General features: G+C 47.0%; 1 long non-coding RNA gene across 1 annotated transcript; it reads right to left on the bottom strand.

Moving 5' to 3' along the window:
- Positions 1-11668: 11668 nt before the first annotated feature.
- Positions 11669-17083, bottom strand: LOC144169028 (uncharacterized). The gene is made up of 3 exons (XR_013322345.1): positions 16811-17083; positions 15209-15482; positions 11669-11798 (listed from the first exon to the last, which is right to left on the bottom strand). It is a non-coding gene; the product is annotated as an uncharacterized LOC144169028 (long non-coding RNA).
- Between the last annotated feature and the right edge of the window lie 4554 nt (positions 17084-21637).

Here is a 21637-nt window from a genome sequence, read left to right as displayed (position 1 = left end):
CCTCAAACCTGGGACCTCTCTGGGATCTCTGGGCACCCACCAGTTCAAAGGGTACAAGCGCCCCCTGTCTCGGCGGGGAGTGAAGGGCTTGGACACGCACTACCACTCGGCGGACGTGGTACGTTCCTCTGGAGCCGCTGGTCACCCACCAGAATAAAAAGCAAAAATGTCTGCGCTGGAGGCTGCCTGGTTCTTGCTACGGCAGGAAACTAAACATCCCCCTCGCGAAGGGCACGATCAAATGCAGAGCATTTCTGGGGGCGCAAGACGTTAAGTATATTGCTTTACGTTAATGTTGTTGCACTTGTTGCTGTTGGTTGTTGTATTGTAATAAATGAGGATACGTAATTACGTGGTCACGTGACATTATTTATTAGAGGTGGGTATGATTATTGTGGCGCAGTGGGAAGAGCACTATGTACCCCGCGTTCCGCCCACAGGTAGTGAATACGTTGTATCAGAAGCTTCTTGACGTAGTTTGAAGGAGTCAAGTATATAAGGCGCGTTCGTAGCCCTCCATTCTGTGTCGGCTTTGTGGCGCAGTGGGTAGAGCACCATGTACCTTGCGTTCTGCCCGCAGGGTCGTGGGATCGAAACCAGGCGCCGGTAAGTATTATTTTTTTATATAGTGTAGGGGGATAGGTGCGGACTACTACGGACAACTAGAACGGGGACATCGTGAGTTAAAGAAATGCTCTGCATTTAAAATGGGGACAGGCACCCCCGTACGGGGGATCCAGTGTACTGTAAACCGTTCCACCACTTCGGTTTGTACCATGGGGTACGAGAATGTGGTAGGTACTTTGGTACCGCTGTAAACCAGTAAAATTGGTACACACACACCCTGAATAGGAGATCTCGTGCTTGGGAAGTTACCCGAATTCTTCGGCAAATGCCCCGGTAGAAGGGGTCGTAACATTTGACCGACGGCGATGGTCGAGTGGTAAAACACTAATATCGTAAGCCGGAGGTACCAGGTTCGAATCCTGGGCCGCCGGATACCCACCGGCTTCTTTAAAAGGTACAAGCGTCCCCGTACCGTAGCTTGTCTCGAAGGTGGAACAAACCCTTGGAGCTTGACCACAAGCAGCCATGGGAGGCCATGTGGTAGGTCCCTCGAAACCCTTCGGGCGAGGTCTGGGACCCCTGGGCATCCACCAGCTAAAAGGGTACAAGCGCCCCCTGTCTCGGCGGGAGATGAAGGGCTTGGACACGCACCACCACTGCGGCAGACGTGGTAGGTTCCTCAGGAGCTGCTGGTCACCCACCAGAATAAAAATGGGGACAGGCGCCCCCCGTACGGGGGATCCAGTGTACTGGAAACTGTTCCACCACGTCGGTTTGTACCATGGGGTACGAGAATGTGGGAGGCACTTTGGTACCGCGGGGCACCAACCAGTGAAAAATTGGTACAGGCACCTCCTGATCAGCGGATCTCGTGCTTGGGAAGTTACCCGACCTTGTCGGGAAATGCGCCGGTGGAAGGTGTAGTAACATTTAAATGTGTGCAGGCGTCCCTGGTGGAGTGCGGACCCTTGAAAGGGGAATCCTCGTCTGGAAAGCTGCCTTTACCCTATCGAGGGTCCCCGGACCCTTGTCCATCCGTCGGGGCCCCCGGCCATTATGCCGCGTTGCGCCATTGCCGGGGGTGAAACAGTCTGGCGGCATGTCCTGCCACAGGCGGTTGCGAGTTGAGCGTCCATCGTGGCTGTGGAAGGCACCTTGTGAATTCGTGTTCCTTGGTGGCGCCGAGCACCTACCGGTAAAATAGGTACAAGCGACTCTCCGGCCTGGCCCTCGGCCCTTGTGTGGGACTACAACGCTTGGGAAGTTCACCCGACTTGCACGGGAAATCGCCCCTATGTAAAGGGGCGGCTACAAAAAAATCACGCCATATCCACGGAATGAATGATAAGTGGGGCGAAGCTCGAGAGGGGGAGATCATCGGTAACCGTAACTCTCCCGTGAAAGTTCGCCCATTACATCATTTAGAAAGACGTAAGACTGTGTGCGTACATTGTACAAATCAACTTTTATTTTGTTCTTGTTCGTTTGTTGTAGGGTTCGTGAGGCAGCAAGCAAGCGCTCGTATCGACAGGCAAACCCCGATGCAGTGAGAGCTCGCGTGGCGGCTGCAAAACGCATCAAGCGAGCTCAGCCCGAAGCTGCCGACGCGCGGTTTAAGCGCGACTTTCTAGACGAGATGCTTCGGCCTCTCTTTCGCGCACGGCGGGATCCTGTCGGCGAGCGCGTGCTGCCGCCGCCCTGCGCACCCTCCGCTCCGCAGCCTTGTCAACAACCACCTCCTCTATCCGGTGACTCGTTGCGAAAGAGGAAGCGCGTCAACAGCGATTGCCTTTTATAGTGTCAGTCACGTGCGAGTGGCGTCATCATGACGTCACTCACACGAGCGCCACATGCGAGTCAGTCATCGAACTAGGCGGTCATGTAGCGCCACCGGCGAGTGAGTCATCGAACTAGCCGGTCACGTAGCACCACCTGCGAGTGAGTCATCGAACTAGACGGTCAAGTACCACGAAACACAAGGGATGGACAGACCCACGGCTTTAGGAGCTTCGCCCCTAAAACGCAGAACTTTATTTTCCTGTGTGTAACTACTTAGACCTCACTAATCGGTCGCGGGTTCAATTCCCGGCCGCGGCGGCCACTTTTCTGATGGAGGTGAAAAGCAAAAACGCCCGTGTGTACGAGATTTCGGCGTACGTTAAAGATCCCCAGGTGGTCAAAATTACTCCGGAGCCCTCCACTACGGCGCGCCTCATCGCCTGCGCTGCGTCGGCGCGTTAAAACCATACAATCAATCAATCAAATAGACCTCACTAATCCAGCGGTTCTCGTCTAGCTAATCGCCGCTTGCGAGTGCCGTTCTAGAGTGTTAGGCTATCACATCAGAAGAATAACGAAGACGCTTCTGTCAGAATGCTGGAACCAAAAGAGGCACTTCAAGGAATGTCTACGTGTGGCTTGTGCGCGAAACAGCAGGTTACAAGTCCTACAAAGTGTTCCGTGAGTGGAGTGCGCATGCTGACTGTATCACGGAAGCACTGTGGAACTATGTTCGTCCATTCTTACCAAGGAAAGAGAAGACACTGGATGCGGAAGGAAAGCTGTTGATTCTGGGTGACACTCCTGTCCAGGAACGACATCACAATGTCCTAAAATTGGGACCCAAGTACTGTGTTCTTCCCTTCCCTGAGCGCTGTGGAGCAGCTAGCCCTGACCAGAGATATCTCAAGGTGTGTACTTGAGAAAGAGAAAGAGAGATGTGTAGTTGAATGTGTGGACGCTGTATGTAATTTAAAGAAGAGCCATAGAGTTAAACCCAAAGTGCGAGATGTTGCATGCCTTTTGCTCGCCAAAGGCCTGTGTGTCGTACAATCGGACAAAGAAGATCATTTCGTGGTGCTTCCTGATGATATGTTTCAAGCGAAAGCTTTTTTAGCACTAGACAAATGCTTCAAGGAAGTTAAGGTGACTCCTGAAAAAACACAAAAGCGAGCGTTAGAGTTCCTGAAGGTATGGAACATACCGAAGTTAGCATGTGAAGTCAAGAAGGCGAAGGGAGCGGTGCTGGATGTGTTCTTCTCCGCGAAAACACACAAGCAAGATATTCCCTTCCGAGCAATAGTATCAGAGCGTCATACGTGGCAGCTCGTGGTAGCAGGGTTTTTGCAGCGCATGTTGAATTCTTTGAGTGTAGAAGACCCTTTTTTGGTAATGAACTCTGAGGGAGTGGTTTCTTACTTGTTATCCCTGAACATCAAAAATTGTTCGGGGTTCAGCATAGATGTAGAGGAACTCTACTATTCAATGCCCCAAGATTAGCTGATGACGTGTGTTCAAAAGTGTATCACAGCAGAGAATGACGACGTGGCCTTCCGTAAAACATCCGGTATGTCGACGGAGCGCTTTCTAGAATTGCTGAGCTATTACTTAAGCAGCACTGTGGTCGGCTTTGGTGGAAAAGAGTACTTGCAAAAAAATGGAGTTTGCACAGGCTCGAGATTTGCACCTGCATTGAGCGCTATTTTTCTTGGTTCTATGGATAGGGAACTGGTCGGGGACATCCAAGATTTTGTGATCAAAGTTTTCAGGTACGCAGACGAGTATTTCGTGTTGACAACTGGTCCCAACTTAACAATGGTTAAAGAAAAAGTATTGGATGCATTCCGTGCTCCAGGGAAGGGGTTAAAGTTCACCTGCGAGGCTCCGAGTGGGAACAGCTTGCAATACCTGAACTTGAAACTCCGTTTTGAAACGGATCATGTCTGCTGGCTGTTTTCGCCCGGTTCAGAGAAGCCACTTCTGAGCTTCTTTTCAGACCACTCCAAAATAGTCAAGCAGGGTATTGCAGTGGCCTGTTTGAAGTCGGCAGTGAAGAAATCTTGCCCACACGGGGTGGGACAGTCCTTCAACCAGCAAGTAGCGCGGCTCAGGGAGGCAGGCTTCCCCGACGCGGTGTTATTCGTGGCGAACAAGAAAGTGAAAAAAGCCATCCTGTTACAGGGCAGCGGTTCCAAAGAAAAAGGACGGGATCCTAATGAGTGAGTCCCGTTATGGGTAATCCCGTACGTGCACGGGTTATCACATCGATTAAAGAACGTGGCAGGGCAATTTGTTGTGAAGGTGGCATTTTCGGCGAAGAATAAGCTGAGTAGTGTGTGCTCTCTAGTTCGGAAGAAGTTCAAACAGCCCCAAGGCACACAAGAATGTACAGTGCGTCATTCGCGGTGTTTTGTTTAATGCAAGATAAACGTCGTATACCGCATCCCGATGACATGCGGTCATGTGTATGTAGGGCAAACGAGACGGTGTGTCAATATCAGATTAAGAGAGCATTCGTCGAGCCTTCAGGGGCGGCCCTTCACCCACTTAGCCCTCCACTGCGCAGAATGTGGTTGCACACCATGTTTTGATAACACAGATATTTTATTTTCCCACAAGAAACATGTGACAAGAGAGTTGACAAACTGCGTTGTGTGTGTTCACTTCCCTTGGTCCACTTTACTTGTGCGCAGTTCCAGTCATGACACAGTAACTCCTGTGGGGTCGGAAACAATTTACGTTGCAGATTTAATACAGCTATACCTGCTGTCCATGAGGATTAGCGCTAGTTGCAAGCAATTGTAAGTATATTTTAGAAAGCAAACTCTTAGGCAGGCTCAGTGTGCGTGTTCATGACAGAGGCGGTCCAAACTCGATGGTGCGCTGGGGCGCTGGGGCTTAACAAACAAGATTGGGCGAGGGGCCTTGCGCTTACTGCTCAGTTCATTTACGTCACAGCTGTTTTGCGTTACGGTCCCGTGCGTTCTTTCTCCCCATCCTGAAAAAATGCCTTGTGTCAAAGCGAACTGTCCCCGCGAATATTGGAGGCGTTCATGGATATGCCTTTGCTAATTTATTGCGTAGTTTTCTTTGCCGAGTACCCCCTCCTTTTCCTCTGGCCAGGTTAGTGTAACGCCCTGCATTTCAACAAAAATGCAGATATAACAAAATTTCAACCTTTTCACATTATAAAAGCGTAAATCTAGAGAACTGATCAAACTAAATCTTAAAAAACTAAAAAAATAGAAATAATAACAAAAAATACCGAATCCAAAATCCTACGTGGTCTTAATCATGACTTAGTTATTCTAACTTGTATTAGCGAAGTAAAAGCAGAAGAAATGGCGCGTTTTGAGGACTTTTTTGCAAAGGCACCATAAAAGCTTGATTGGTAATATTCCCATCGTGCGGTAATATGGTCCTTGAGTGCCAACTAAAAATTATTTTAGTCGATTATAGCACGTATTTTTAGGCAACGCACTCACAAAAATGCAAAATAATGCGTTTTTCTAAAACTTTAGACATAAAACAAGGACCAAGGCCCTCGAGGTAAAATTACATGCGATGACTCATTATACGCATCAGAACTTTACCTTCTAATTAAGAAAGTTCGTTGGAGTAAATTGTGTTTCAGAGGAGAAAAAATTTTTAACGTTCACAATGAGACGCACTGGTGTCCACCATTGAACTATGACCCCAACTCGGAACGCATACGTGCCGCCGGCCATTTTGTTGCAGGCATTTGCAAGCCTTGCTCTCTACTAGACGAAGATGGTTTGGGTCGCTTGACACTACAAAAAATACACCGTAAACGGCATACCCAGGCGGCACAGAAAGTGTGCCCCAAGACCGGCCCGTCTATGGCTGCTTTCTGGCATGTCGGGCCAGCATCCAGGTTCTGGCAGCCACTGATCATGCGTTGAACGGCCAACATTCGGCAACCAGCGCTTCGGTATTTTTCCGTCCGCCCGTATCCGGACGCACAACGGCAGCTAACCGGCTGCCAGATATTCAGTTCCCTTACGGCTGCCGATGTTCAGAAAGAGAACGGCCGAAGTACGGCCTTAGGGCATCCGTTTTTTCTTCGGGAAGCGGTAATCGGCCGAAGCACGGCAAGCGACCGGCCACAGAATATGCGTATTCTTGCGGCAGTTGGTGTTCGAAAGGAGACCGGCGGGAGCGCGGCTGCTGTGCATTCGTTGTTTCACCGGTAAACCGTGCGTCCCGCGGTAGAGAATTCGTTTTCTTCGGGCAACCAGCTGAAGGATACCGGCCGACGTACGGCCCCAGAATATACGTTTTTCATTCGGTTAGCTGTCCTCGGCCGAATTACGGCAAGCAAATGGCCACAGAATATTTGGCAACCGGTGTTCAAGAGAAGACCGGCCTACGTAAGGTATCTGGTTATACGTCATTTTTTCGGCAAACGGCATACAGCCGAACAACGGCACGCGCCTGGGCGCCGAGAATTCATGCTCAGACGTGTTTGGAAGGAGACCGACCGGTTTTTTTCCTGGAGCGAGAAAGAACCGTTAGGGCGCCGAATGACGGGGACGCGTTTTTCATCCGCTCCGTGTTTCTACGTTTTAAATGAACGAACATCGTTTGTCAAACAGTAATGACTGTTCTCGGTGAACGGGAAAGGGGCAAGGACTCACTGGACATTAGCAGGGAACCTTTTAGGTCATCGAATTGTCATTTATTGCCACAAGAATACTGTGCCACACCGACGGGTGAGCTAAGCCTCGCCACTCATCGCCGCTACCACGCCTCTGCCGCTGGCTTCGTCGACGCATGAGCTCGAGGCTATTCGCCCCCGCAAGAAATGGAGAGCATTGGAGACATCGACCCGGCAGAGATGTCCGATCCGAGATGGAGATGGTTCACCAAAATAACTGGCCTTCAAGGGCGTCGAGCAAGCGGCCACCACGCAGGAGCTAAACCGCCACTATGTCAAGGACTCCCCACCAAACAAAGGTAAGTGCGAGAAAAAGCGAAAGTTATTCTGCTCACAATTAAACTGCGACAAGCAATGTTGCACTACGTTGTTGGTGATAAACGTAGAAGAGACTCGCTCGTGCATTGGTAGGATCAACTTCATGCCCTGCACTATGTTACTTCATGGGATTTTACGACTGCCTATTTAGAAAAAAAAATATTTTAGGTTTGCGATAACAACAAAGACTTGTCACTGACGAAGCCTAGCTGTTAATTTAGTTCCGATGTTTGAAGGTGAGCTTAGCTACTCTTGGGATATGACTCATTTGGTTAAACATAATCGCCAGCATCCTAGCAAACATGGATTTTGTCAGTATTTTCTTGCTAAAGGCAGATTTTCGAGTTCACGCACGATTTGGCTCTTGGAATAGATAAGCTTAAACTGGTTGACTGTATATTCTTGTACGGCAAAAAAGCAAATGATGGTGTTCCATATTACCTTCTGCGTAGTACATTTCAGCCTATGAACTGAATGAATCTGTTTTCGCATTGTTATTACTATTGGCCCTATAGCTTTGTTCAAAAGTACTGTGTAGTTTACCGGTCTATAGCGAATAAACGTGATTCCGTATACCTGCAACTTTATTCGAATTTAATAACATCCTGGTGAGCTGGTGTGCTGATTCAGAAAAGTTTTTGGATGTTAAACAGTGTGTTAACGGCACCTTTACAAGAAAACCTTTATTATAATTGAATACGTATACCTTAAATTATGCTGCTGTGACAACGGCCGAGGAATATAAATACCTAGGAGTTTATTTAGGGAGTGGTTAGAAGTTAAATAGGCAGGTTCACACCTTAAAAGTTACGGCTGCATCTGTTTTGGCTTTCTGAGACGAAATTTCCGTGAACCTCCCTCTAACTGAACAGAACAACCCTATTTCACTCATGTGCGCTCAGTCTTGGAGTACGCATGTGTTTTCGTGGATCCCTACACCAAAGAGCTGGTTGATACGCTCGAAAACATACAGAATATGTCAGTGCGATTTGTATTAGGTAATTGGCACGCTCAACTTAGCATGAGAGAAAGTAAAAGTAAACTGAAATGCCAGGACGTGAAAGATCACAGACGAAACCACAGGTTGAACTTTTTTCGTAATATCTATCATTCGAAAACTAAAGTAGAAGGGGAGAAGTATGTCCAAGCGCCATTCTACATATCGCAAAGTGGGACCGCTAGCTTAAAGAAAATTATTAACTTTTCTTTTAAGGTGACGCCTTGCGGGATTCATTTTATTTTACATCATTACTGCAGTGTAATTATCTTCCACGTAGGATTGCATTAACTGTTTATATTGACGATTTTCAGCGCGCTTTGTAGAATTATTTTGTTATTTTGTCTTATATTTAATGCTTAGTGTTATCTCCCTTCTGTAATGCATGCAAAGGCAAGCAGGCATCAAGTAAAGAAATAAATAAATAAAACAATAAATTATTAAATGAATAAAAGTAAATAAATAAATAAATAAATAAATAAATAAATAAATAAATAAACTTCCAGAGGCGCAAGTTTGCCTCCGACGGGTTGAGAACCCTACGCATTCAACCTTGACCAATAAAATATTTATTGCCCTATTCGTTGCAGTATGCAAGGTTTTCTGTATGCATGCTACCATTGCTATATTATTTGTTTAAAACAAATTATGTAACTCTAATTTTACGCCTTTCCTTGTGTGAACACAGAGGGATACAAGTGCAGCTACCTGAAGCAGGGCGTCATTCGCAACGCGTCTAGAATTTTTCGAACGTAGTATGACATTAAAAGAAAATTAAGTTCTTTTGGACTATTAAAGGGACACTGAAGTGATATGTAAACATTGCGGGATTACTAGCGCAAATTGTAGTCCGGAGTCCCCAGGCCATGTTTCGACCACTCTAGGCGCGTTTACGCGATTTTATTTAGTAGAAAAACTAATTCGAAAATGCTGTCCTCCTCTCTTTACGCTCGCCCATTTTCTGTGGCGTTTTCGTGTGACGTCAGGAGGGGATGAGCTGGCAATTGCCTGCGCTACTGCATGGCTCCCCGGCCTTCAGACAGAGTCAGTCGGCCCAGCGTTTTGTCCGCCGGCCGCCGGCGGGTCGTCGAAATCAAGGAGGTTAAAACAAATTGATTGGTCGCATTTCATTCGCTTAGTTGAAACGAAGCCAGGACACGTTTGTGAATGGAAGAATGTTCCTTTCTTTACTTGGTTTGTTTGTACACTGTATCCAGCTCCAAGTTAAGGTCGCTTCACACAAGCGCTGCACAAGACCACATGCGACGCTTCGCTGACTGGTACGCCAGTAGGAAAATATAAGGCATCTTGAAGGCGGGAGAAGAGTCAGCGAAGTCAATATAGGTACTAAGGAAATAAAATCAACTGATATTTTTACCGTACAGCGTAAAACTAGGGCGCGGGAAGCACTTTTTTGCGCTTGGCGAACAAGCACAGCGGCACGGAGCAAGAGTGCACAGCGGTCAGCAGCACGACTACGCATCTGCGAACGCTTTTACGTCTACGAAATGCAATTGCTAGACGTGAGCTACTGTGGAAACTCGGGCGACGCTTACTGCACGAGCGTAGTACAACAAATAGTCACCTACGCTGCTTGAAATGCCAAAACTAAATAAAAGTGTGAACTGGTTGTACAATATATACCCTATATTAGGAAAGCCGTCGCACCCCGTTCCGTGGTTCAGTGGTCTGGGGCGCTAGGTACGTCACCGCAAGTGTTTTGCAAGTCACGAGTTCGAATCCCCGCGGGTACGTGCTTTTTTGTTGTAAGTTAACTTTATTGTTTTCCGCCGATGTTTTCTATATTGAGTTCACCTTTTTTTGGGCCGCAACGTTCATGGCTACACGAACTAGTTCACAAAACGCGCGCAGGCTGGCACTGGCGGGCTAGCGAGTTCTCGTTGGTGTGCTGTTGCCATAAGCACCGACTGCTTGCAAGCAGTGGGCACAGGCCAGAATGTACAGACCCTTGGCCTGTTGCGAACACGCTTTTTACGATACAGGCATGAGGGAGGCAAGCTCCAAAGATGGGGGAAAAGCGCATGACATTTGGGCGTCTGCGGGTACGCGGAGGGCGTTCATGCACGGCGTAGGTCTAGGCTAGTGAATGCTACGACTGCAAGCCGTCCTGGGAGGCTTATCTTGTGCATTTTACAGCCGACAACATGGCAGAAGCGCGGTACGATGATTACTGAGATATTGAGAATGCCCATCCAACAACGCCATTGGTTATGTTTTACAGAACCGAAACCGAAACCGAAACTTGTTTGATTGCTAACCTTGGGCATCGTCCAATCACGGCACCCCTCCTCCCAACGTCACAGCCTTAGTTGGTGCGGCCGCCGCAAACCGCACATGGTATTTTTTCTTCTTTCGCGCTTTGTAAAAGAATTACGAATTAGTCAACCGGAAAAACGATGAAAAGTGTGCTAATTTGAGCCAGTCTACGCAGGGCAAGCAAAAACGGGAGCTTGAGAAATTCACTTCAGTGTCCCTTTAAGTGGTGTGGACGTATACTCATGAAAACAACATTAAAATAGATTGAAAATGAAAGTACCTGTTCGTTCCTTCCGGAATATTGCCCTAAAAAAAATTGGCTAAAAGCGGCGCAATTTATCTCTCTGAAATTAAACCCACTAAAGTATGCGCCCTCTGCCGTCCCGCCCCCCTTCTCTTTCCCCTTTTTATTACAGGTAAGCCGCCCCACAGAAGATATCAGGACCTGGACAATACATCTATTCAAGCTCTACAAAGAACTGAACATTTTCTGTGTTCGGCAGTAAAAGAGCCACAGCAATTAAAGGAACAACAATTTGTGAGCACTGTTTAATAAATGAATTTTGCTGTCAACTGAGGCTGGTAATTAAGCAAGGCTGCGTTGAACGCTTTACGGCTGGTGGTTGCGCGCGAGCTCACTTTGATGTGGCTGCATTGGACCCAAAATGCTGGGTTTAGCTGCTTCCCCCAAGAGAAATCCCAACAGACATTCAGGCTGTTGGACCGACAGCCAATCCGGAAATTCGGCATATCGGTATGTCGGTCTGATGGCAGCCTGTCGGTCTGATGGCAGTCTGTCGGTCTGATGGCAGTCTGTCGGTCTGATGGCAGTCTGTCGGTCTGATGGCAGTCTGTCGGTCTGATGGCAGTCTGTCAGTCTGAATGCAGTCTGTCGGTCTGAATGCAGTCTGTCGGTCTGAATGCAGTCTGTTGGTGAAGCTATAGGTCCGATGACGAGATTGACTTAGGACGCATGCTGTGAGGTGTGGAACTGGTTTACAAGTTTGGCAAGTATGTAGGCCTTTTAGCAAAATAAAAATAGAGAAGTTCATTTTGTGCTGCTCACTCATATATTTGCGCTGCATGTCGCCGTGCTTTTGCGAAAGGTGCTTTCGCACCACCTTTAGCCTGGCTTCAGTGGGCTCCGCAGACGCAGCCTGGCCACATAGATCTGAAAAAGAGCTGTAGATAGAGAGAATTAGGGGTTCAATGACCTTGTGAACAAAAGACCATGTGGTAAAAGGGTAACAAATATTGCCAAACAGGTTGCCAGTAAAAAGCAACACTTTGAGGAATAAACTAATACCCTGTAGCATTTTTTCTTGCAAGCTAACCCATGCTGGGCCCGCAGCAAACCATTATTCATGAATGGCATTCAGGCACAATAGAGAGTTTTAGCAGTCCGTCGTTCCGTTGGCTACGTTGTTACAGGGTTGCCGGAACCGGTCTGCGCCTGCGCGCGCGGAAGGGCGAGGAGGCGCGGACATGGCGAAGGCAGGCTTGCGGAACTTGATTGATTGATTGATTGTAGGGTCGAACGCGACGACGCGACGCAGGCGAGGCGCGCCGTAGCGGAGGGCTCCGGATTAATTTTGACCACCTGGGGATCTTTAACGTGCGCCGAAATCTCGTACACACGGGCGTTTTTGCTTTTCTCCTCCATCAGAGAAGCGGCGGCGTGCGGAACTAATCCCCCTACTGTGAAGAATGCCTAAGTGCCCAGACGGGTCCCGGTAAACACGCTAGCTACGTACGTGACGGAACGGACGGACTGCTAAAACTCTCATATGTGAGACCATTTATTGTGCCAGAAGTTTCATATTAGGGGATGCTTGCTTTTGCTAAATTATGAGTTAGCTATGAGTTCTGATCCAGATATAACATGCAATACCTTTCAGGGATGTAACCTTCTCTGGTGTCAGGGCTGGTTTGGGCTTCGTTTTTGCATGGACCTTGTTCACTTCGTTCCGGTGCTACATTAATCTTCTGTGCAGATTGCCTGTTTCGCCAATGTACACTGATTTGCATTCGGCGCACGGAATCTAATAAACAACACCTGGAAGCTTGAAGCGTGAGAGGGGGTCTTTCACGCTGACAATGTCAGAACGTAGCTTGCTAGTGGACACGTGCACGATGTGCACACTGTGTTTTTTGAAAATGCGTGCAAAAGCTTGATTGATGTGTAGGACGAGAATTGCAGCACGTTTTGACACAGGCCTTGTGGACGCTTCTGCCTGCTAATGTCAATGCGGATTCCTGCTAGTCGCCCTCTTAGCTTCTTTTTGAATACAATGCTTTAGGCAGCCACAAGGACTGCATCCAAACGTGCAGTAATTACCTACGTCCCACACATCAGTGAAACTCTCGCACGCATTTTCAAGAAACGCAGTGCATACATCGTGCATGTGCCCACTAGCAAGCTGCGTTCTGACATTGTCAGCGTGAAGGACCCCCTCTCACGCTCCAAGCTTCCGGGTGTTGTTTATTAGATTCCATGCGCTGAATGCAAATCAGTGTACATTGGCGAAACAGGTAATCTGCACAGAAGATTAACGCAGCACTGGAACGAAGTGAACAAGGGCCATGCAAAAACAAGTGCACTGGCAGAGCACCGTGAGAGGACGGGACACGTGGTCGACTGGAACAAGGCGAAATTACTGACAACTGAGTGCAATCTATCTTCTCGATTACTGCTCGAGTCCCTCATCGTTCAGACGACGCCCAACATTATCAATATAATGGATGGCAATCCGCACCATATCTATGCAAACTCATTGCACTGCGTAATGCCAAATATATAGCTTCGTTTTCCACGACACATGCTCACCGTGAACAAGCACCAAACCGTTAAATGGGTTTTTTGACTTGGTCAGTGACCTACGTTTCATCATTGCAATAATGCTTTTACCTGCCTACACGGCATTTTGTCAAACACTGGACTACACTACATGAGCCATTGCCGTTCTTAACCTGCACCAGAGTATATAACCTTTCACTACTGCTATGAGATAGACCCATAAACGCACTTCAATATGGCCTTTATATTTAGCTCTTGGAAACATGCATAATTTCACCTTTATGTTGCACCTGCTACAGCAGGTAATATTCCAAAAACATGAAGAAAGAAAAAAACGGTGGTTTAACACGCCAAAGCTACACTCGGGATATGGGGAGCACTGTAGGGGAAGGCTTCGCATTAATTTTGACCACCTGGGTATTTTTGTGCGGACCGAAATCTCAAAACACGGGCGTCTTAACGTGTTGCCTCCATCTGAAAAGCGGCCACACCAAGTGGTATCTAACCAACATTCGCCTCCACAGGACACCACCCTAGCCACTGCAGTCAGTTAAACATATGAAATAAAGCGAGCTTTGGAGTGCAAATGAAAATATTAATCACACGTCTTATTTTCCCAATTGATCTACCTTTTGAAATCCACCATGCAACCCCCCTCCCCTACCGGCCTACCAAAACACCTTTGTCTCAAGAGGTAATCAGGCTGTTGTTAATGAAGTAAGTGTTTACAATTCGAGACTTGCCACCATTAAAGTCATGCACTTTGTTTTAGAGATAAGCGACATTAGCCATTTGCAGCACCAGGAGTTAAAATTGTGTTAAGATCAGATTGAAAGCATTGACGGTAGTAGTTGAAAGAAATTGTGTGATAAATTACAACATCATCTGCAAATAGACCTACATGGGAGGATATGCAACATGGAAGATAGACAGGACCAAGCAACCTGCCTGGGGGGACAACAAAGTGGCACGACCAAAAGTATACAGTTATTAGGAGAAGTAAACTGCATTTGAGAAGAATGAAAATCTTTCGCTCAAGTGAGGACATTAGGGTGAAGTTTGAAAAGTAGTCTGTGGTGTGCAATGCGATTGAATGCTTTACAAAAATCGAGAAAAACTACCGCAGTTTGTAAGCCTGCGTCAATGGATCAATGTCGATCGTGAACAAATACTGAAAGTTGTGTTTCTCAAGTAACCCTTGTGAAAACCGTGGTGATATTCGAATGTGATATTGGGATTTTATAAATAATTAGCCACCTGAGAGTGGATGAAACGCTCCCCGACCTTGCATATGGTGCTTGTTAGGGAAATTTAATGGTGAAGTACAGTCTCCAGATTTAAAGATTGGTGCTACCTCGACTATCTTCCAATTATTGAGAATAGTGCCTGTCATGAGAGACTGCGAAAAAAGCGCTGTCGGAATTCTACAGACTGCGGGATGTACTTTTCGGTAAAGTATGATTAATACCAGTATGATCTGAAGTAGATAAAATTGTTAGCTTACTTAAAATGGAAAGTAGTTCCACACCAGTTTTTGTTGCAAGTTCAAAACCATATCGAAAGATCCTAAATGTTTGCTTGGCTTGATTACATACGAATACTTGCTTCAAAGTCAGTCCAATTTCTCTTTTTGCCCTTTAGTCATCGGCCCCAGATTCTCTTCAATATCTCTGCTAAGCAATGACACACTCCAAACGCACAACACTGCTTCATGAAAATGTTTCAAATAATCAGAGGCCACAGCACTGCTAACAGGTATACATCATGGCAGGTTCCACAACATGCAATAACTAACCTGAAAGTACATAACTGGTGGGTGCACCGGTATGGCAGCAGTGCCTGGACCGATGTGTCGAGCAAATGCGCTGGCTTCTGAATGGGTGGTCCAAGCGGCCAGATGATGGATGAAGGAATGATCATTCCTGGCGGCAAAGCGTACAGAGCCCCAACGAAAGGCCAGGCAGTACTTGGGTACAGCAGGTGCAGTGTCGGTTGGCCAAGGGAGGCCCTGGCAAAGCTTTTGAAACTGGATTGGAAGGCAGCCGACCCAGGACAGCCAGCAGCAGCACCTGCAGGTGCATAATCTGAGTGTGCTGACACTTGTTGAAATACAAGAAGAGCACACACAAAGCACGAATGCTTACATCAAGTAGATTTTTAATCGCTTAAAGACAGTAACCTCCAAGGCACTAATAAGAACAATCCCGGAACACCCCAAGTGAAATTTAGGTCACAGTAACAATGTATTTAATAGACCCGCAGGTACTGTGAGTGGGGTATGCATGATATATGCAAAGCTCACTGCTGAGCTAATTTGCATGGAACGCATGCTAGCAGCTAATCTGCATCCCTTGCTTTCAATAGGTTCCGGTGTGTGATAGTTGAGGATCCTCCATTTCAATGTCTGACTTGTATCTGCACGTTCAATTCTCAAATATAAATCGAGTTGAGTGAGTGCCTACAGCTTTCTTGTTAGTCTCTGTATGGCCTGCGGTTTTGCGAAAATGAGAACTTGCGAATTGGCTCAATTTTCTGCACTAATTTAAACAATAAATATGCCTCTGATATCAAGCCCCAGACTTCCCGAGAGCTACTCTGACGGAATCGGCAGGCGTTGTGAAATCTCCCCCATTACCCCGAGACTATGCTAGCTCCCTGCGAGGCCATATGCGCGCATTTCACCTTCAATTTGCACTTATGTGAATTCTATACCTCTATGAACTCTCAGACGGGCGTCGTCATATTCGTGCCGGACTCGTCAAGCTCGGCAACTTCAGGCGTCGTGAAATCGCCGCACTCGCTCGCTGGCGCGCGGCCCGAACTCTCACCGTTTCCTGCCCTTGTATACTATTTTCTCTCACTTGCACTTTGTAAATTCTCATCTGTTTAACTACACCTCCTGCGTCCTCATCTCTTGCCTGCTTTTCTTCCAGCACAACTCCGCCAGCACCCGGCCGACGCGTACGCTGTCGGGGTGCGTTGGCGAGCGATTTCACGACGCTGTGGCCGAGCGTCACGAGAACAGCACGCATATCGCGGCCCGAAGACCGCAAGGTCGCAACGGCGGCAGCCGGTCTCGCGAGCGCAATAGCTGCGAAGCGCAGTGCACGGAATTCGGGTAGGGGGGGAGACTTCACACCACCTACGAGACGCCAGCCAAAGAATAAAGTGTACGCTTTCTTTTTGTTTTTTTTTAGCAGCCGTGTACTACAGCGCGAGCATCGTAGCCAAGGTCTAGCTTCAGCGTAAATTGATGTTGACTTCTGCGGAAACGGTGGACTGGGCGCGAAACAAGTATGCTAAATCACCTAGGCTCTCAGAGTAAATATGATGGGGGTCTAGTGAACCACTGAACTCGTTCCAACCAAATACAGAATAATAAAAAATGCGTACTTACCCTAGCAAAAACGATGTTTCCAACGTACAATTCTCCTTCACTGTCGTCTTCATCTCGCGGACACGAACAGGCAGCAGGCTTTGTTCGAACGCAATGTCATCCACTTTTGACGCGCACTATTTTATGCGGCGATGATCGTTCTTCCCGGGTCTCCATGTTCGACACACGCGTAGGTTGGAAGGGTAGACATCACCCATAAAGCTTTTATAACTATGATTTAAGCTTGAAATAGATAAAACTGAACCAGCAACCACTCAGCACAGCACGCCATGAACAAACACGCAAAAAGTGAGAGATAGTTGCCAGACTTCAATAGCAGCACCTTTATGCCTTTATGTTTGACAGAAATTGTGTTAGTGCTGTAATATTGGTAACTATCTTTCTGATTTCAAAGTCTGAAAGGTGTTTATAACTTGAATTTGAGGTTTTTAAACGCAAAAGTGAATACACATATAGTAACTGGCTTATATACTGATATTGTATACTGATATTGCATTCTACATATCGCAAAGTGGGACCGCTAGCTTAAAGAAAATTATTAACTTTTCTTTTAAGGTGACGCCTTGCGGGATTCATTTTATTTTACATCATTACTGCAGTGTAATTATCTTCCACGTAGGATTGCATTAACTGTTTATATTGACGATTTTCAGCGCGCTTTGTAGAATTATTTTGTTATTTTGTCTTATATTTAATGCTTAGTGTTATCTCCCTTCTGTAATGCATGCAAAGGCAAGCAGGCATCAAGTAAAGAAATAAATAAATAAAACAATAAATTAATAAATGAATAAAAATAAATAAATAAATAAATAAATAAATAAATAAATAAATAAATAAATAAATAAACTTCCAGAGGCGCAAGTTTGCCTCCGACGGGTTGAGAACCCTACGCATTCAACCTTGACCAATAAAATATTTATTGCCCTATTCGTTGCAGTATGCAAGGTTTTCTGTATGCATGCTACCATTGCTATGTTATTTGTTTAAAACAAATTATCTAACTCTAATTTTACGCCTTTCCTTGTGTGAACACAGAGGGATACAAGTGCAGCTACCTTAAGCAGGGCGTCATTCGCAACGCGTCTAGAATTTTTCGAACGTAGTATGACATTAAAAGAAAATTAAGTTCTTTTGGACTATTAAAGGGACACTGAAGTGATATGTAAACATTGCGGGATTACTAGCGCAAATTGTAGTCCGGAGTCCCCAGGCCTTGTTTCGACCACTCTAGGCGCGTTTACGCGATTTTATTTAGTAGAAAAACTAATTCGAAAATGCTGTCCTCCTCTCTTTACGCTCGCCCATTTTCTGTGGCGTTTTCGTGTGACGTCAGGAGGGGATGAGCTGGCAATTGCCTGCGCTACTGCATGGCTCCCCGGCCTTCAGACAGAGTCAGTCGGCCCAGCGTTTTGTCCGCCGGCCGCCGGCGGGTCGTCGAAATCAAGGAGGTTAAAACAAATTGCTTGGTCGCATTTCATTCGCTTAGTTGAAACGAAGCCAGGACACGTTTGTGAATGGAAGAATGTTCCTTTCTTTACTTGGTTTGTTTGTACACTGTATCTAGCTCCAAGTTAAGGTCGCTTCACACAAGCGCTGCACAAGCCCACATGCGACGCTTCGCTGACTGGTACGCCAGTAGGAAAATATAAGGCATCTTGAAGGCGGGAGAAGAGTCAGCGAAGTCAATATAGGTACTAAGGAAATAAAATCAACTGATATTTTTACCGTACAGCGTAAAACTAGGGCGCGGGAAGCACTTTTTTGCGCTTGGCGAACAAGCACAGCGGCACGGAGCAAGAGTGCACAGCGGTCAGCAGCACGACTACGCATCTGCGAACGCTTTTACGTCTACGAAATGCAATTGCTAGACGTGAGCTACTGTGGAAACTCGGGCGACGCTTACTGCACGAGCGTAGTACAACAAATAGTCACCTACGCTGCTTGAAATGCCAAAACTAAATAAAAGTGTGAACTGGTTGTACAATATATACCCTATATTAGGAAAGCCGTCGCACCCCGTTCCGTGGTTCAGTGGTCTGGGGCGCTAGGTACGTCACCGCAAGTGTTTTGCAAGTCACGAGTTCGAATCCCCGCGGGTACGTGCTTTTTTGTTGTAAGTTAACTTTATTGTTTTCCGCCGATGTTTTCTATATTGAGTTCACCTTTTTTTGGGCCGCAACGTTCATGGCTACACGAACTAGTTCACAAAACGCGCGCAGGCTGGCACTGGCGGGCTAGCGAGTTCTCGTTGGTGTGCTGTTGCCATAAGCACCGACTGCTTGCAAGCAGTGGGCACAGGCCAGAATGTACAGACCCTTGGCCTGTTGCGAACACGCTTTTTACGATACAGGCATGAGGGAGGCAAGCTCCAAAGATGGGGGAAAAGCGCATGACATTTGGGCGTCTGCGGGTACGCGGAGGGCGTTCATGCACGGCGTAGGTCTAGGCTAGTGAATGCTACGACTGCAAGCCGTCCTGGGAGGCTTATCTTGTGCATTTTACAGCCGACAACATGGCAGAAGCGCGGTACGATGATTACTGAGATATTGAGAATGCCCATCCAACAACGCCATTGGTTATGTTTTACAGAACCGAAACCGAAACCGAAACTTGTTTGATTGCTAACCTTGGGCATCGTCCAATCACGGCACCCCTCCTCCCAACGTCACAGCCTTAGTTGGTGCGGCCGCCGCAAACCGCACATGGTATTTTTTCTTCTTTCGCGCTTTGTAAAAGAATTACGAATTAGTCAACCGGAAAAACGATGAAAAGTGTGCTAATTTGAGCCAGTCTACGCAGGGCAAGCAAAAACGGGAGCTTGAGAAATTCACTTCAGTGTCCCTTTAAGTGGTGTGGACGTATACTCATGAAAACAACATTAAAATAGATTGAAAATGAAAGTACCTGTTCGCTCCTTCCGGAATATTGCCCTAAAAGAAATTGGCTAAAAGCGGCGCAATTTATCTCTCTGAAATTAAACCCACTAAAGTATGCGCCCTCTGCCGTCCCGCCCCCCTTCTCTTTCCCCTTTTTATTACAGGTAAGCCGCCCCACAGAAGATATCAGGACCTGGACAATACATCTATTCAAGCTCTACAAAGAACTGAATATTTTCTGTGTTCGGCAGTAAAAGAGCCACAGCAATTAAAGGAACGACAATTTGTGAGCACTGTTTAATAAATGAATTTTGCTTTCAACTGAGGCTGGTAATTAAGCAAGGCTGCGTTGAACGCTTTACGGCTGGTGGTTGCGCGCGAGCTCACTTTGATGTGGCTGCATTGGACCCAAAATGCTGGGTTTGAGCTGCTTCTGCACTGCGCGAATGAGTCATCTGTTTGCGCGACATGCATCGACCGGCCTCAGTAGAGTTAACGTACTGTGGCTGAACTCCAATGCCCGTAGCACGGCCGAATTTCCGGTAGCTTTAGTCCGGCTGGCGTCCAACGACCGCATCTCGGTTGTCCTTCGGCGGCCGTACTTCGGCCGTACACGGGTAGCTTTGGAATGGCCGGAGCCCTACGGCTGGAATCTGGCCGTATGACCGTAAGCCGGTCGACTGACCGACGGACACTGGCCGTTGGACAGCCATGGGAGTACGGCTGTATACGGCCAAAAGGCCCACATTTGGACATGGGCCGAACATGGCTGCCGGAAAACGGCCGGACACAAAATCACCAGCCAAAGTACACCGGCCTGTTTTAAGCCGAACAGTCCTGTGCTGCCTGGGTAGTCCAGTCCACCACTTGTTATATTCAGGTTTTGGCACACTCACTTCGTACAGTTGCTGCGCATATATTTCAGAGTGCAGTGCTTGAATACAGTAGCAAGGTCTGCCTCAACTAAACTAAATTCACGCGGCGGAAAGTTTTTTTTTTCAAAGAAAATACTCCGTGCAGACCTCCTACACTTAATCGGCTACTAGTGCAAATTTTTTAATAAAAATGGCGGTAATTGATTTTTTAGGTGAGAAGTATCGCCTGGAATGACCCTATACCAGCCGCAAGACCGATCGCATAAACCAGTGTTTGGTCAAGCCCAGTGCAATAACCGTTGGTTTATAAACTGTCCCAACTAAGTCCAATAAAGAGGGTGCTTTCCTGTTACGTTAGCCGAGTTTTCCCACTTATCTCCCCCCATCTGCAAACAAACGCTGGCACTGCAAAATATTGACTTAGGTAAGCACTCTCACGTGCTCCACCGTCAAGGACAAGGGGTCACATGTTATCTCTAAGATTTTTCCGACGTCGGCTCGGCCGAAGGATGGACCACCCGCTGCTTGGTATTGGTCACCTTGGCGGTAAACACATGGGCTCTTCCCGACCGCTGATACCATGTGTAAGCCTACCGACCCAACCCCCCGCCTTTTCGGTAACTGGAGAAAAGTGACAGAGCTGGTGGGAGAGCTGCATTCCAGCTGTCTGGCGCCGTAATTATCTTGCGTTCATTTGTCCTACATCTGTTCACGGCATGAGGTGTGAAGACAACCTTGGACAGAAAGACACCGAGAACCAGATGGAGTGAGAAATACATGTGGCCGACTCTACACTGTCACCAGTTTATACCACTTATTTTTTGCTTGCGGCACACTTATAGCAAAAGAAATGGAGCGTAATGGCATGCAATTGTTTTTCTTTTGGTTGTGCTGACATGTCACAGCATCCACCAGACAACGCAATAAGGAGCACGCTAAGCAAATTATTAGAATTATTCAAGTATAATTTACCTGTTTTGGGGGCGCATTTTGAGAATGAAAAAATGGAGGCACATAGCGATAAAAGTCAGCTTATTCAAACACCCAAAACATCATCATCATCATCATCATCTTTA

The sequence above is a fragment of the Haemaphysalis longicornis genome, unplaced genomic scaffold (assembly GCF_048455015.1).
Source record: "Haemaphysalis longicornis isolate Haplotype H1 unplaced genomic scaffold, Haemaphysalis longicornis Haplotype H1 scaffold_2, whole genome shotgun sequence".
NCBI lineage: Eukaryota > Metazoa > Arthropoda > Arachnida > Ixodida > Ixodidae > Haemaphysalis > Haemaphysalis longicornis.
Note: the sequence above shows the minus strand (reverse complement) of the source record. Positions and strands in the feature narration are given on the sequence as shown.